At 43.1% G+C, this 13,313-nt stretch overlaps 1 long non-coding RNA gene across 1 annotated transcript in view; it reads left to right on the top strand.

Annotated features, from left to right (window-relative positions):
- Positions 1–386: 386 nt before the first annotated feature.
- LOC141743735 (uncharacterized) overlaps positions 387–13,313 on the top strand; it is a 51,042-nt gene continuing 38,115 nt past the window's right edge. Inside the window, exon 1 of the long non-coding RNA XR_012587184.1 lies at positions 387–492. This is a non-coding gene — a long non-coding RNA (uncharacterized LOC141743735). The remainder of the gene's footprint in view (positions 493–13,313) is intronic.

Genomic DNA, 13,313 nt, shown 5'->3' with positions numbered 1-13,313 from the left:
AATAAAGAAGATATTCAGCCAGGGTAGCCTTTGAAAAAAAGCCTCCGTACTGGGAAAACACTAGAGGTTTTTTAGCTATTTAGCAGGGAAACATGAAAATCATGGTCTGAAGAACCACTGCCCGGCCTGAGATTTTTAACATGTCTCAAATCATGACATTGCCATGTAGTCACTGTCAAAAAAGTAAGCTTTGTGGGTTTTATCGTGGGGTCTGATTTGGAAGTTTTCGGCCTAAGTTTCGTTTGGGTTTCCAGGTGCAGTGATGTCAGTGGGGGCTGTAAAATCACAGCCACAGGTGTCAGAGATGCTGGTGCCGTCAGCTCCATAAGCTGCAGCTGTGCAATGCAGAGCTTGTTACACCTGGGGAAGATGGGAGCTGTGGGGCTGGGGCAGCAGCTGTGAGGAGCTGGATAGGACGAAAAGATATTCGATGAGTGCTTTGGCTGCAGAGGGATAATTTGGATATTCCTGGAGTTCCTTGAAGTGAAGCAGGTATGTGCTTCTTGGGCTTGCTGGCTGTATTAGAAAGGAATTTGACCTTCTTTATTACTGTATCTTAATTGGAAAGACTGTATCTTGCTGTGTTTGATATGAAATGGGGGAGCAGCAGCTGCCACGGCAGCCTGTCTTGCCTTTGCTTTGCCCTGCAGCAGGACTTTTGAGGGTGGTCCTGCAAATGAGTCTGGAGCTGGGTCTCAGTGCTGTGAGAGCTGCCCATGGCGTGGAGGATATAGGGAAATGCTTAGCTGGGGTGGGGGTGAGGAGGCTGCTGAGCTTTTGTGTTGTTTTTCCTTTCGTACTCACAGTCCCTGTGCAGTGGGAGTGTGGAGCTGTTCCCCTCCCTGTGCCCCGAGTGCCACCTTTATCCAGGGGGGCTAGGTTAGTAGACCCCTCCTCTTTTCTGGCAGCATCCATGTTCCTTAGGCTTTACCTCAAAGCACACGCACGCATAGCTCCAGCATCCAGAGCTAACCTGCAGCATGTGACATGGCATGGCTGGGCTGAAACCTCATCAGCAAAATGCTGTTTTCTTTGTGTCAGGCTGATCTGGGCTGTCCCCTGACCTTGGTCACCTTCGTATTTTCATGAGCTTTTGGTTTTTTTGGTGGGGTTTTGTTTGGTGGGTTTCTTTGCATAACAATCACATAATGAAGTTCCAATAACTTTGATTGTGGAGTGGGTCCTGTGTAAGTGCTAATGAGTGCATTAATAGTTAGCCTGGCACTAACCCATTATACATGCAGCCATCCCACAGAAGTGAGATGTTTGTATTGATGAAACCAGGCTGGATGGAGGGAGATTTGGTTTCTTTATATGCTGTTGTTTGTTAGGCATGTGGAGGATGGTAAACGTCCTTAGGAAAAGACTGACTGCTACAGTATGTCTTTGGGTGGCTGATATGCCGTGTCCTGAGTGGTTGTGGATTCGCTTTTGGATGTGCCATAGGCGCTTACCCCAATGCAGCTGTTGTCCTTGGCTCAGGGAGCCAATTAATGCTGAAAATGACTCTGCATTTCATATCTTGTTGTAAGCATTGGGAAAAGATGATGGCTTATGCAACTATACTTGTGGCTGCTCTCTGAACTCTCCGTAGTTTGAAACTCAGGGCTAAGGATGATGCTGCCTCCATGTTCCATGCAGCTTATAGCCAGCTCCTTGTACCTGACCACTCATGAAGAACGTGCCTGGCAAAAAAAAAAGCTAAGGGAGCACTTTTGACCAAGGTGAGCGTACATGTGCTTTATGCTTCCGTGCTTAAGCCCAGATTTGAAGTGGTGGAAAAAGCTCCCTTTAGCATTTAAATAAATATATAAGATGGGATGTTTAACACGGAAAACTCTTGCAGATGGTGATGGTGAGAATGGCAGACAAACTATTGCAGGGAGCTGCAGGTTCCCTCCCCGCTAACAGCACATGCAGGTATTGGTATTTCAGCTGCTAGAGTATATTGCCTTTAATTCTTTTTTCCTATCAAGTTTTAACTGAAAGGGAGAGAATAATGTTCCTGTATCCATGTGGTCAAACAATTAACCCCTTCTTATCTGGGTTACCTCTGCACGTAAAGTGCTTATGTGACAGGTGACAAGGATGTGCTTTCAGACTGACTGTCAACAAGTTTCTTGCGCTACCCGTCTAAATGCCACCAAAGTGACACAATGTTCCAGATGTGTCGTATGCATGCGTGCATGTGCTACAAAGGCTGCTAATATCGGAGCAGTTCAATCTGTGAAATATGTTGGCATAGGAATGCTCAGCATCTTTCTAAGAGACTCATTTCTATAGTGCTGTGTGTCGCTCCAGAAACTTTCTATGCACTAGATAGTTTTTTAAAAAAACAAGAATTAATTGCTTGGCTTGAAATGTAGTGGAATAACTCAAGAGAACTACACTTTTAAATGTGACATAAATCAATGGGAGCCCTAACTCGGGATTTTCTGCAAGCAAGAAACAATCAATGCACTTGGAAGAGCTGTTTTCAAAAAGTACCTTACTTAAAACTCTTACAGCAGCAGCCATGGCAAAACTAGTGTTTGGGGTTTTTTAAAATTTATTTTTTGTCTTGCTCTTTGTACCATGCTTTCACTGAAGATCTATGGTGTGGGTATTTCCAGAATGACTACCTAGTGATTATTCTGTTTCGATGCTCTGGATTGTGGAGGGTGTGTTTAAAGCAGCAAATGCTTACAAAATTAATTCTGGCTTTCAGGGGGAAAAACTGCAGGTCTTTGTCCTGTGCTTGCCAGTCCTGCTGTATAAAGGCTCGGTTTCATTTCACATGCTTTAGCTGGCTGGGAATATGGTATTGAAGCCTTTGTGGCCAGGGTGCAAGACCTTCCCTGCTAGTCCCAGGATGCCCCACCGCTAGCAATGCAAGTTTGCGTCTCTGCAGCACAGTCTAGCCGCAGCATGAGGTGGCTTGGGGCAAAGTTTCCCCTGACGGTTGTCTGAATGTTAACTGGCCTTTGTGCTGCCGCGTGGTGCTGCTCCCCAGGCTGTGCAGCCGACAGCGGCTGTTGCTGCTTGGGCAGGGTAGGTAGGATGACCTAAGCATGTTTGCCCCAAAGTGATGCAGGGGTGGGTGCCTCTCTTGCAGATGCTGTGGAAGGAAGTGTTGGGGAATCCAGTGATTTCATTCAGTGGCTCATGGAAGGAGGTATTTTGAGATGTATTGATCAATTTGACTTTTGAGGCATGAAAGGCATGAACATTTTCTTGCATCTTGATGGCTGCTTGGAGAAGTCTGCGTTGATCGAGGCCTCCAGTTCTGTGCCAGATCTTACAGGGAGGCTGCAAAATAGTGTTTTTTCTCTGCCTACTCTGCTTTCTGGTTACAAGGTGATACCTTTTATCCTGAGTTGTGCTTTTACCCTCAGAGGCATCTTGATGTTGTAGGGGAGCATTGTTTGTAAGCAAGACTGGTAAAACCGCAGTTTCTGTGCTTAAGAACAGATAGGCTAAATGCTTTCTCCAAGGAAGTGAAGCTTTCCAATTCCATGATGCTTTTTTCCCATTCCGTTGGTTTGTAGCGAATGCAGGGAGCACTGGCAATCCAAGCACTCATTCTCTGCTTTGAGCAGCATGGACAAATCCTATATGCATGAGATAAAATTAAATCCATGCCCTCCTGGCTGGACAGTAACAATGGCGAATTCAGCACATCATCCCTCCTGTGCACTCTGATGATGTTTACATGTAGTCATTACCCGTATTGAGGAGCTGGGCTGCTCGGCATTACTGCAATTTGTAAATGGCTTCATTTAGATGTCACCAATGAACTAATTTATGGAAGCTGTAATTAGTGGTGATGGGACTGCAGGTGGAAAGCAGTAAGTGGTGACATTACTTAGTGACTTCATGAGGGATTTTGAGTGTCCAGCAGCCGGCTGCTGTGCGCGAGGGAAGAATGAGAGCAAATGAGGGAAAACAAAACAAAAAACCTCCAACCCCAAACAATACCAAAACACACACACACACCAAAAAAAAAAGAGGAAATACATCTGGGAAGATGGATGGAAAATTAAAATCTTCTGAGCGATGGGTAACGCAATTTTATTTTCCAAGCAGAGAGGCATGATGTAGCTGTGCACATGCTGTCACAAATGTACTGAGTCAAATAACTTCCCAGTGGTGCCCGTGTTTGTTATTCCCTTGAGGATGCTGGTTGATCTGTAGGAAAATGTGCTCTGTGGGAAGGCGTGTGCCCTAAGGACACTTTGTCAGACTGATCTCAAATGTCCCAGTGGTTATGGCCTGTCCTGAACACCCCCAGTAAAGAAATGATGTGCGTGAAGCAAGGGACAGAGATTAGCCTGGCCTTAAAAGCAGGGCTTAAAATGATTGCTTGCTCCACAGGTTGTAGTTTCCATTCCCTCAGGTACCTGCCCCCTTGTACCTGTAGCTCTGTGTGCTGTGGCCAGTTTCATTGCTGCATGATGCTCCCTGGGAGAGTACAGAAAATGCTCAACTATGATTTAAAATGGGAAGGTGGGGAAAGTACACCACTGTGTTAGCTGATCCTCACCGGAGCACCGATTCAAAGGGATGTATTTACTCACACGTGGGTGCCGAGTTAGATCCCTGTGGAGACATCATATCATGGTTGTTGCACAGTTCCTGTTGCAAGCTGTTGGTCCTTGCTTGTGCTGCTGCACAGTGAGGGGAAAAAAACCAAAGAAAGGAACAAAATAGAGCATGAATTGCAACCATTGGCTGCCAGTGATGAGCTTTTTCAGCTACCTAAGGTTGTATAAACTGAGTTTCTGCCTTGTGAGTTGAGGTTCCTGTGACCTCCATAGAAATATATAAGAAATAGCTCTGTGTAGTGAGATAAGCCAACCTAAGAGCATGAGGTGGAAACTGCCCAAAGGCAGTGTTCTGGGCTGCTTGTGTGACGTGGCTCCTTGTGCCTGCTGCTGGAGTAATGTGGTGAGTACCAAGACTATGCACACAGGAGTGGTGGGAAGGGGCAGTCTATTAAAAGTAATTGTGCATTTGCTGTGACTTTATATTTTTATTTATTTAAAATTTTCTGTGATCTCTCATCCTAGTGGCCTCTAATGAACTCTTGCAATAGCCACAGTGGGGGCGGACATGACGGTTTGAACTAATGATCACTAATAACATGTTCTTTGCGCTAAGAGAAATAAAAGGAGCGCTTATAGGAGAGTAAGTGAAGTACCTTGAGGGGTTTGAGGCAGAGGTGTTTTTTTTTACATGAAGGCCATCCACCACAAACCATCCAATGCAAGCAGCTGTTGGCTGGTTTCATAAGCTGTTTTTTCTCTCTGAAAAGGGAAGGTATTGCAACAGAAGTCTGTGATGGAAAACTTGCAAGGGATGGACCTGATGGAGAGAGGGAACCGAGCACAACAAGTATTCTTTTATCTGTGAGGATGGAACTACCTTAGCTGCAAAGGTCTGCTTTCTGGACATATTTTCTCCTCTTTGGGTCCATGCTGTTTGGCGTTGCTGGTGACTTCTGCTGTGCCAGCTGGAGTCAATAGCTCACCTGTGCTTACCCCATTCCTCACCCCTACTAGCAGGGTGGTGCATCTGTGGATTGGCCTGTGTTACATCACTCTTCTAGCATAATGGGGCTGAAAAAGCAAAATGCACACCTAGAAGTATTTATTTTTTTTTTTTTTTTTTTTTGCAACTCCAAAGCTTGAGAAGTGCATCTGTAGCCTCCCAACTGCTGAGTTTGTGTGGAGGAAGGTGATTCCTAAGCTGGCCCTGCAGTCACAAGCTTGGTAACTTCCCCTTTTCTTGCTTGTTATATCAGCAATTTCTTTTTCATAATGCTCCACTCCGTGGACTGATGTGATTAAGACTGAAATTGCTTTTCTGTTCAATTAAGGAAATACCTTTTAAGTAAAAATGGTAGAAAGACCAGAATGAAATAATTGTATCAGTCTTTTCAGGTTAATTAGGGGAAATTTCTGAGCTACCCTCAATGTTTAAAATCATGTGAATATGGGAAATACTTTTTCAGCATCTCTTTTGTCATAATTGCAAAATGAAAATAATTAACTATTTTTTAAATTAAATATTGAAATGCAACTCTCTGATTCTTTAAATTGAATTTCATACTTAGTTTTCCTACACAAATATGAAATGTTATGTCTTTGATCAGTTAAAAATTAAATCAGCATCTGTCTAAAATGGTGCTTTGCCACACAAGTCAAACAAGAAAACACATTTTGCTTCAGATTTTCCTGTGCAAAAGTCTTTTTACTTGTACTTTGCAGAAATAATTAAATAACTTTAAGAGAACGTCAACCAGTTCTTCTATTAGTAGCTGTGATTCAAGGCTAGGTGTGGGACTCTTAACGCTGTAAAGTGACCCAAAACCTGATTTAAATTGTGACAATCATCTGTAATAAGGAGTGGATATGATTTAATCATGTGTTGACTAATAACAAATCAGTATTTGTGCTGCCTAGGCTGTCTGAGAGCTGCAAATTCTTAAATATGAAGCTATGCATGGAGTAGCCACAAAATGGAGCAAAACCTGATGTGTTTAGCAAAGGAGCAATGCTGATCTCTCACGAAAACCCGTCCTTGGAGAAAAGCGAGCAGCAGTGGCAGTTTGCAAGCTGGCATTGCCATGTCTGCGTCCTGTCAGAGAGCGAGAGAGAGCCCAGCACAGGCATAATAGCTTTAGTATTCCCCTTGGGTTGTTATAAACAAAATCAATATGTACTAATGACTGCAGCAATAAATTTCATCATGCTTCATATGGTAACGTTCTGCACTTACCCAGTTGTTGCTTTGACAGAGAGCAATAGAGTTTACCCTTTTAAAGTTGTAAATTACTATGAAAATGCTGAGCCTCATGGTAAAATACATTCATGGATGATTTTAAGCTTAGGAAATATTGGTAATACTTTCACTAAGCATACTATTAAAACAAATAAATAGTATTTATTGCTTGGCTTCCCAGCTGCAGCTGGGTGAAGAAACATGGCATGTATGTTTATCATGCTACTTGTGGTTTCATAGTGTTTATCTAAAATTGATTCTCAAAGAAGCCCTCTGAGAAGCATATTTTTTCGCATATCTGTCCAAAAAAGTCTTCCTTCAGCACAGATTTCCAGCAAGTAAAAATCTTGATTTTATTTTTTTTTTTCAGTGCTGTTCAGTTTAGGAGACCCTTCTCTATTTTGTATGCTGGCAGATAAACATTTGGAAGTTGGATTAAATGTTTCAGCCCCAAATGAAACATTTGAGACTTTTTGCTCATATTATATTCCAAACTTCAACACTTTCTTCTGAATAGAAAAGGAATGCTGAAATTACTGGAGTCTACCACAAAGTAGAAATACAGATTTTTATTTTTTTTTCCCCCTACACGTCTGCTACCACATCTTTTTCTCTCTTATACTTTGGAGCCCATAAGGTGACAGAAAATCCAGGTGCTTTGAATTATACACTTATTATTAAAGTCCATCCACCTGAGATAACCCCCAAGAGTCAGTTTTGGATAGCCCTTAATTGTTTTGCAGTCACCTTTACAAACTTCAATGAGCTCTGCACCTTGTTGGCTCTTGAAAGGGATTCTTATGCCACAGGTGTATGCAATGGGTCCAGAAAGGATCTAGATAAAGCACAGGAGAAAAGAAAGATAGCTGCTGCTTTTCTGTATTTAAGTTAAATTTTTCAGATGTATAACCGGCTGTAATCTGGTTGCCTCTGTATAGACGTAGCACTGTTTGAGATGCCTGGTGCTATCTGAGCTGTCCTCATGGAGGGGCAGATCCATCTGAGTGACCCCCTGCAACAGGCTCAGCTCCAGGCCCGGCATCAGTTTTAGAAGTTTTCCTAAAACTCAGCCATTACGCTCCTAAGACAACTCAGAGAGAGTTGTCTACTTGTGAATAATCCGGGGCTTCTGTGCCCGAGGGTGAATGAGATCCACTCCCCAAGTCTGTTTCTCCACAATAATAACTTCTCATTGATCTGGAAATAAAGCAAGCTGCCAGAAGCCACAGTCCGAGTGTGTATTATAGCTGAGAATAAATCAAACCTGCCATAGCATTGGCAAAGATCAAACCTGCCCTGCTGACTTGAAATCTGTGCAGTATGGCAGCACAGCATTTGGTCAAAGAAGGCAAAACCAAGTGCGGATTAATTCTTTGGCAGCTGCATCTTTGTGTATGGAAGGGGGGAAGTCCTGACTTCTTGTGGTGCTTCACAGCCAGCTGTGTGCTAGAGTTTGGCTCTGCAAAGCCAGATTTGCGCTAGCCAAATGCAGCAGGTTTGCTCTTTAGGGGAATCCTTTCTGCATTTCCTCACTGCACATGATAAAAACAGGTATCAGTCTGTTACCTTACACTGCATGGCCACTGTCCCATACTGTGAGGACCTCTGTGGTGCTCAGCAGTGAACCTTTTGGATTTGAGTCCATCTACCCTGGAGAAGAGCAGTCATGAGGCTGCAGTAGAACAGAGTTAGCAGCATCGCGTTTAAAGGGATACTTAGTGTGAACACTGCAAACAGCCGAAGGCTGACATCTGAGTTGCAATATATTGCTCTGAGTTTTTTCAACTTAAGTTCACTGGTATATACAAACATGTAGACACAAAAACATAAATCCATTTTTTTTTGAATGAAATAATCCCTAATTTAGGGGTTGTACTATGCTCCAGTATCCAGGAAGAGCAGTTCATAGATACCACCCATTCTGCCCTTTTCCTCATCCTTGTTTCTTTTGGGTGCTCTACACATGGTACTGCTTGAGAGGTGCTGCTGCCCCTGGTTTATTTCTGGGTACTAGTTAGTGGCATTTCTGGGAAGGCTGTGGGATTTTTCCCCTAATAAGTGCATTGCTGCATTAGTCAGGAGGTGCTGTGGTGGATCTGCATTCTCCAGGATGATCTCAATATTTTCCAAAGAAAACAAGTTCATGCGCCCATTTACACAAAAGCTTTTCTTTCCTTTCTGGGTTGTCTCAACCTAAAGTGAACAATGTTTGCAATTGAAAGAGCTACACCTCCAAAGGGGGAAAAAAAACCATCTTGAAAGTACTGCTATTGTGAAGGGAAACATTACGGTGGCCCTGCACCATACATTTGTCTTAAGGGCAGATCTCTCCAATGCTGCAACTCCTGAACTTGGGAACCTAAGGGCAGAAGGGGTGCATGCATGCAACTGGACAAACATTAGATTTGCACAAATCCAGGCTCTGCTCTGAGCCTTAACCCCTGTCTGGGGCTGCTCTGCAGTGAGATGCTTTGTCCCCGGGACCGGGGGGGGACCAGCGCAAAGAGGGTGGTGCCTACCTTTGCCGTAGCTTGCCCTGCCATCCCTTCCTAGGGACGTGAGCACGGCCTAAAATGAGCCTCAGGGAGGCAAATGGGCAGCATGAGTGCAGCTGCCTTCTGCTTAGGGCAGAGCCTGCTTCCTCCCAAAATACGTTCCCTGCATCCGTCACCGGACTGATGAGCCCCTATCGGCAAATGAGCCTAAATGTGCTATTAACAGTTGGATGGGTCTTTTCTTTGAGCTAGAGATGGAGGTCTGTTGATTCTTTTTTGGGGATGGTAGCATTCTCAGTGCTGTGATTTATACCACATAGTATGTGCTGACTTCTCAGCGCTGCCCTTGAGAGGGCTTTGCTGTTCCACGTGCAAATGGATCACACATAGCAGGATGGTGACTTATTACAGCTCTATAGACAAGCTGTCCATTTTCCATATGAGCTGAGGCTCAGACATGCATAGAGAGTCAAATATTGTTCAGTGTGGTGGCAGAGAAGCATCCCTCGTCAGATTGCAATGGCAGTCTGGGTCAGACATGCAGCCACATTCCTCAGGGTGCTTGGGCAGGTCATGAAGCTCCTCCACTTCTGCTGGTCTGTAGCTGAGGGATTTTCTGAGCCACAGGTAGCATCTCTGTCTTTCGATACCTGAGAAGGAATTTTCTTCTGTTAATTTTTCAAATTCCAAGAAAGGTTTTGGCATCTGTAGTATCCTGTGGCTTAGCTCCACAGCTCGACCATACATCTTGTGAAGAAGTACCTCTTTTGGTCTGCTCTTGAACTTAATCGGTTTTTACTTCATTTGATGGCCTTGAGTTTTTGCATCCAAAAATGCTGAGCAGTCACTCCCTATACCCTTCTCCATGCTGCTCACGATTTTATAGACATCTACCATATTGTATTTTCCAGGCTGAAGCCCTATTCTTTTCAAGTCCCTCTCTACATAGAAGCCGTTTCACTCTTTTACTCATTTTTGCTATCCTCCTTTATACCTTGTCTAGACCTACTGTAATTTTTTGGCATGTGAGTCAAGTTCTACTTGCAGTATTCAAGGCGCCATGGATTTGTATGGTAACACCAGGATGTTTCCTGTTTCATTGTCTGGCACTGTCAAACTAGGAGGGCTGTGGGATTAAATAAAATGCTGCTGCTGGGTGTTAGTGGGTTGACCCCATCCCCAGGCTGTAACTTTCAGTGTTCCCTGCTCCAAGGTAGGTTTTCTTGTATCAGAGTTCAGCCGTTCTGGAGCACCCAACCATGGAGAAGACCTGCCCAGGAGCCCAGCAGTTTTCTTGGCATCATGTTTTGGAATCAGCAAAAGCATTTCTCTACTTTTTAAGTGTAAAATTAGGATGAGCAGCAGTTTCCTACTACACCAGTGGATTGAGCAGAGAAAAGAGCTGCTGTGTGAGAGCCTAAAACAGAAACGTGATCTGTCCTGCAACTTTCTGTCTGTCCCTGCTGTAAGGGTCTGAGTGGTGTTCTCCCAAGAGGCAGCGAGCAGCTTGTGACTGAGCACTTGTGCTCTGCCACCCACACTTGCCACCCTGCAGCTGCATCAACACAAAGGCAAATTGCCATCTTCCACCCTGCTGCTTCAGCTAAAAATGTCTTTTGCTGGTCCTGCGTCAGCCCTGCTATACTTCATGCTGAAGAGCTGCATTGAGAAGGGACGGGATCAGACAGCACATTACGTTTGTAGTTTGTCAACTGTCTCAAGGCTGTCTGCAAAAATTAGTGTAATATCATAACTTGTCTGTATATGTGTATAGCATTACATCCCACAAAACAATAAAATGCATTTACGTTAGGATATGAGCCTTCTAGCAATGCCTATCTTAATTTTCCATGGTTTATTAAGAAAATCATAACAATGCACACCATTTTTGCAGGATGTATTCAGAGATTTGTCTCCCTAGTAATGTATTAAATTAGAATGGTGACATTAGAGACCTAGATTAATGTATTAGCATTTCTGCTGTAGTTTAGAGTCCGGATTATATCACAAAAGGAATTAATTTTGTGGTCTCTTCATATATCCATTTACAGGGCTGTCCTTCACCAGCTTATTGTCAGTCACAGTCACCTGGGTAGATTAATGTTTATGTCATTTCTTCTTGTTATGCTCTTTGCTATAAACAATGGGACACTTGGAATTTGAATGCTTAGCAGAGCCTGTGAAAATAACTTGTTCTACTACTTTAATCCTTGCTTTTGGGAGTTACTTGGCCAATCACATTTCTTCCACGTCTATTGCAATAATCCCAATAGTGACATCATAGGACATTGCAAAGGCTGCATCTTCCCACTATGACTATCATTCACTAAATACATGTGGGAAAACAAAAACCTTATTTTTTGCACAAAGGTTGGAGTAATTGGCCTCTCATATTTGAATACTTACATTAACCGTGATCTCAATAAATAAATTGAACTTTTAAAGTGTGTCCTCTGATGATGTAGAATGATGTCGAGAGGAACTTTGCCTGTGTGCCTTTTGCACTATCTGTAAGACAGGCTGCAATGTAAGCACTTCGATGTTACCTCTTGTCTGTTTTGTTGCTAGAAAGCCAGGAGACGCTTCCCACAGCATTGGTCCTGATACAGTTTTGCAGTTCTGATGTAGGGAGTAATGTATTGACAAGGCGCTTTGGAGCGTGCTGCATATTTCTGGGTTTACATTTCAGTTTTCACACCATAAGCTAGGAATGCAAGTGAAATTCGGTCCTTCGATGAGAAACAGTGAGGGAAATACATACATGCTGTCCCTTTCCAGTCTCTCCTCCAAAAATTAGTCTGAGATCAGGGAAACTTCTACAGCTGCTGCTTGGTTACTACATGGGTAAAAAATTTTGTTTATTCTTGTTGCAAGACAAACTCAAGTTGCTCATTTCGATCACTCAAGTGCTGGTCCTCAGAAAATTGGCTTTTCTTTAGTTGAACTTTTTCAGTGCCCTTCTGCTTTCCTCTGTGGTCTTCCTGGGCTGAAGTCTGGTGGGCTGAACTGAGAGTCCAAAAAATTTCCTGGGCTTTTCTGCATATGTATTTGCCACCTTTCCTGTTATTTTCTGGATGCCTTAGCTGTCCTGAATATAAAGATGTTGAGGCAATGACTGTCCTTTGTGATGTTTGCCCGGCGCTGATAGCAATGATGCCCAGCTGCTATCCACAGAGCCCCCCATAGCAATAATAATACGAATTTAAATTAGATTGCTTCTTTCTCTGTTTTGGTGTTGTTTTTTTTTTCTTCACACAATAAAATGCCTCCAGTGTGAAAGGATCTGATGGAAGGAGTAGAGGAATGATTTGACTTTAAAGCTCTGTGGCATTTTTTGGATTCTGTAATTTCAATGCAATTTTTAATGTTTAAATTACAAGAGAAATGACTGAGTATCTTAGACATCACTAGGACTTTTCTTTCCTCCATCTATTTTCCAACCAAGTCAAATAAATTGTATGGAAAAATTCAGAATCCCTTCTTTGAAATGGAAATATCTATTAAGAAAATGTTCTTAATCGTCTAGTATATTCTGTCCTAAGTCACTTAATATTCCAGCGGTGCTTCACCCACAAAAACTTCTGCTTTGCAGTGGAATTCTAGAGGAATGTGAAAAACTAGTAAGTAATTAGCAAATACTATTGCGTGTGCTGGAAAGATTAGTATGTGCCTTAGATTTAAAGACAGTTGGAGCTCCTCTCTTTTTAAGACGGAAAATGATGTTTTAAAAATGTTAATCCCCAGTTGACATTCTTCAGATGCAAATGTACACGTACGGATTGTTCATGTGTGTTAATGCTGTCTGGATGCCAGGTGCCCACCAAAGTTGCTCTGTCACTCCCCTCGTCAGCTGGACAGGGGAGAGAAAATATAACGAAAGGCTCGTGGGTTGAGATAAGGACAGGGAGACATCATTCAGCAATTAATGTCACAGGCAAAACAGGCTCGACTCAGGGAAATTAATTTAATGTATTACCAATCAAATCAGAGTAGGGTAATGAGAAATAAAAACTAAATCTTAAAGCACCTTCCCTCCCACCCCTCCCTTCTTCCTGG

Source organism: Larus michahellis, chromosome 5, assembly GCF_964199755.1.
Source record: "Larus michahellis chromosome 5, bLarMic1.1, whole genome shotgun sequence".
NCBI lineage: Eukaryota > Metazoa > Chordata > Aves > Charadriiformes > Laridae > Larus > Larus michahellis.
This window is presented reverse-complemented; position numbering and strand designations above follow the sequence as displayed.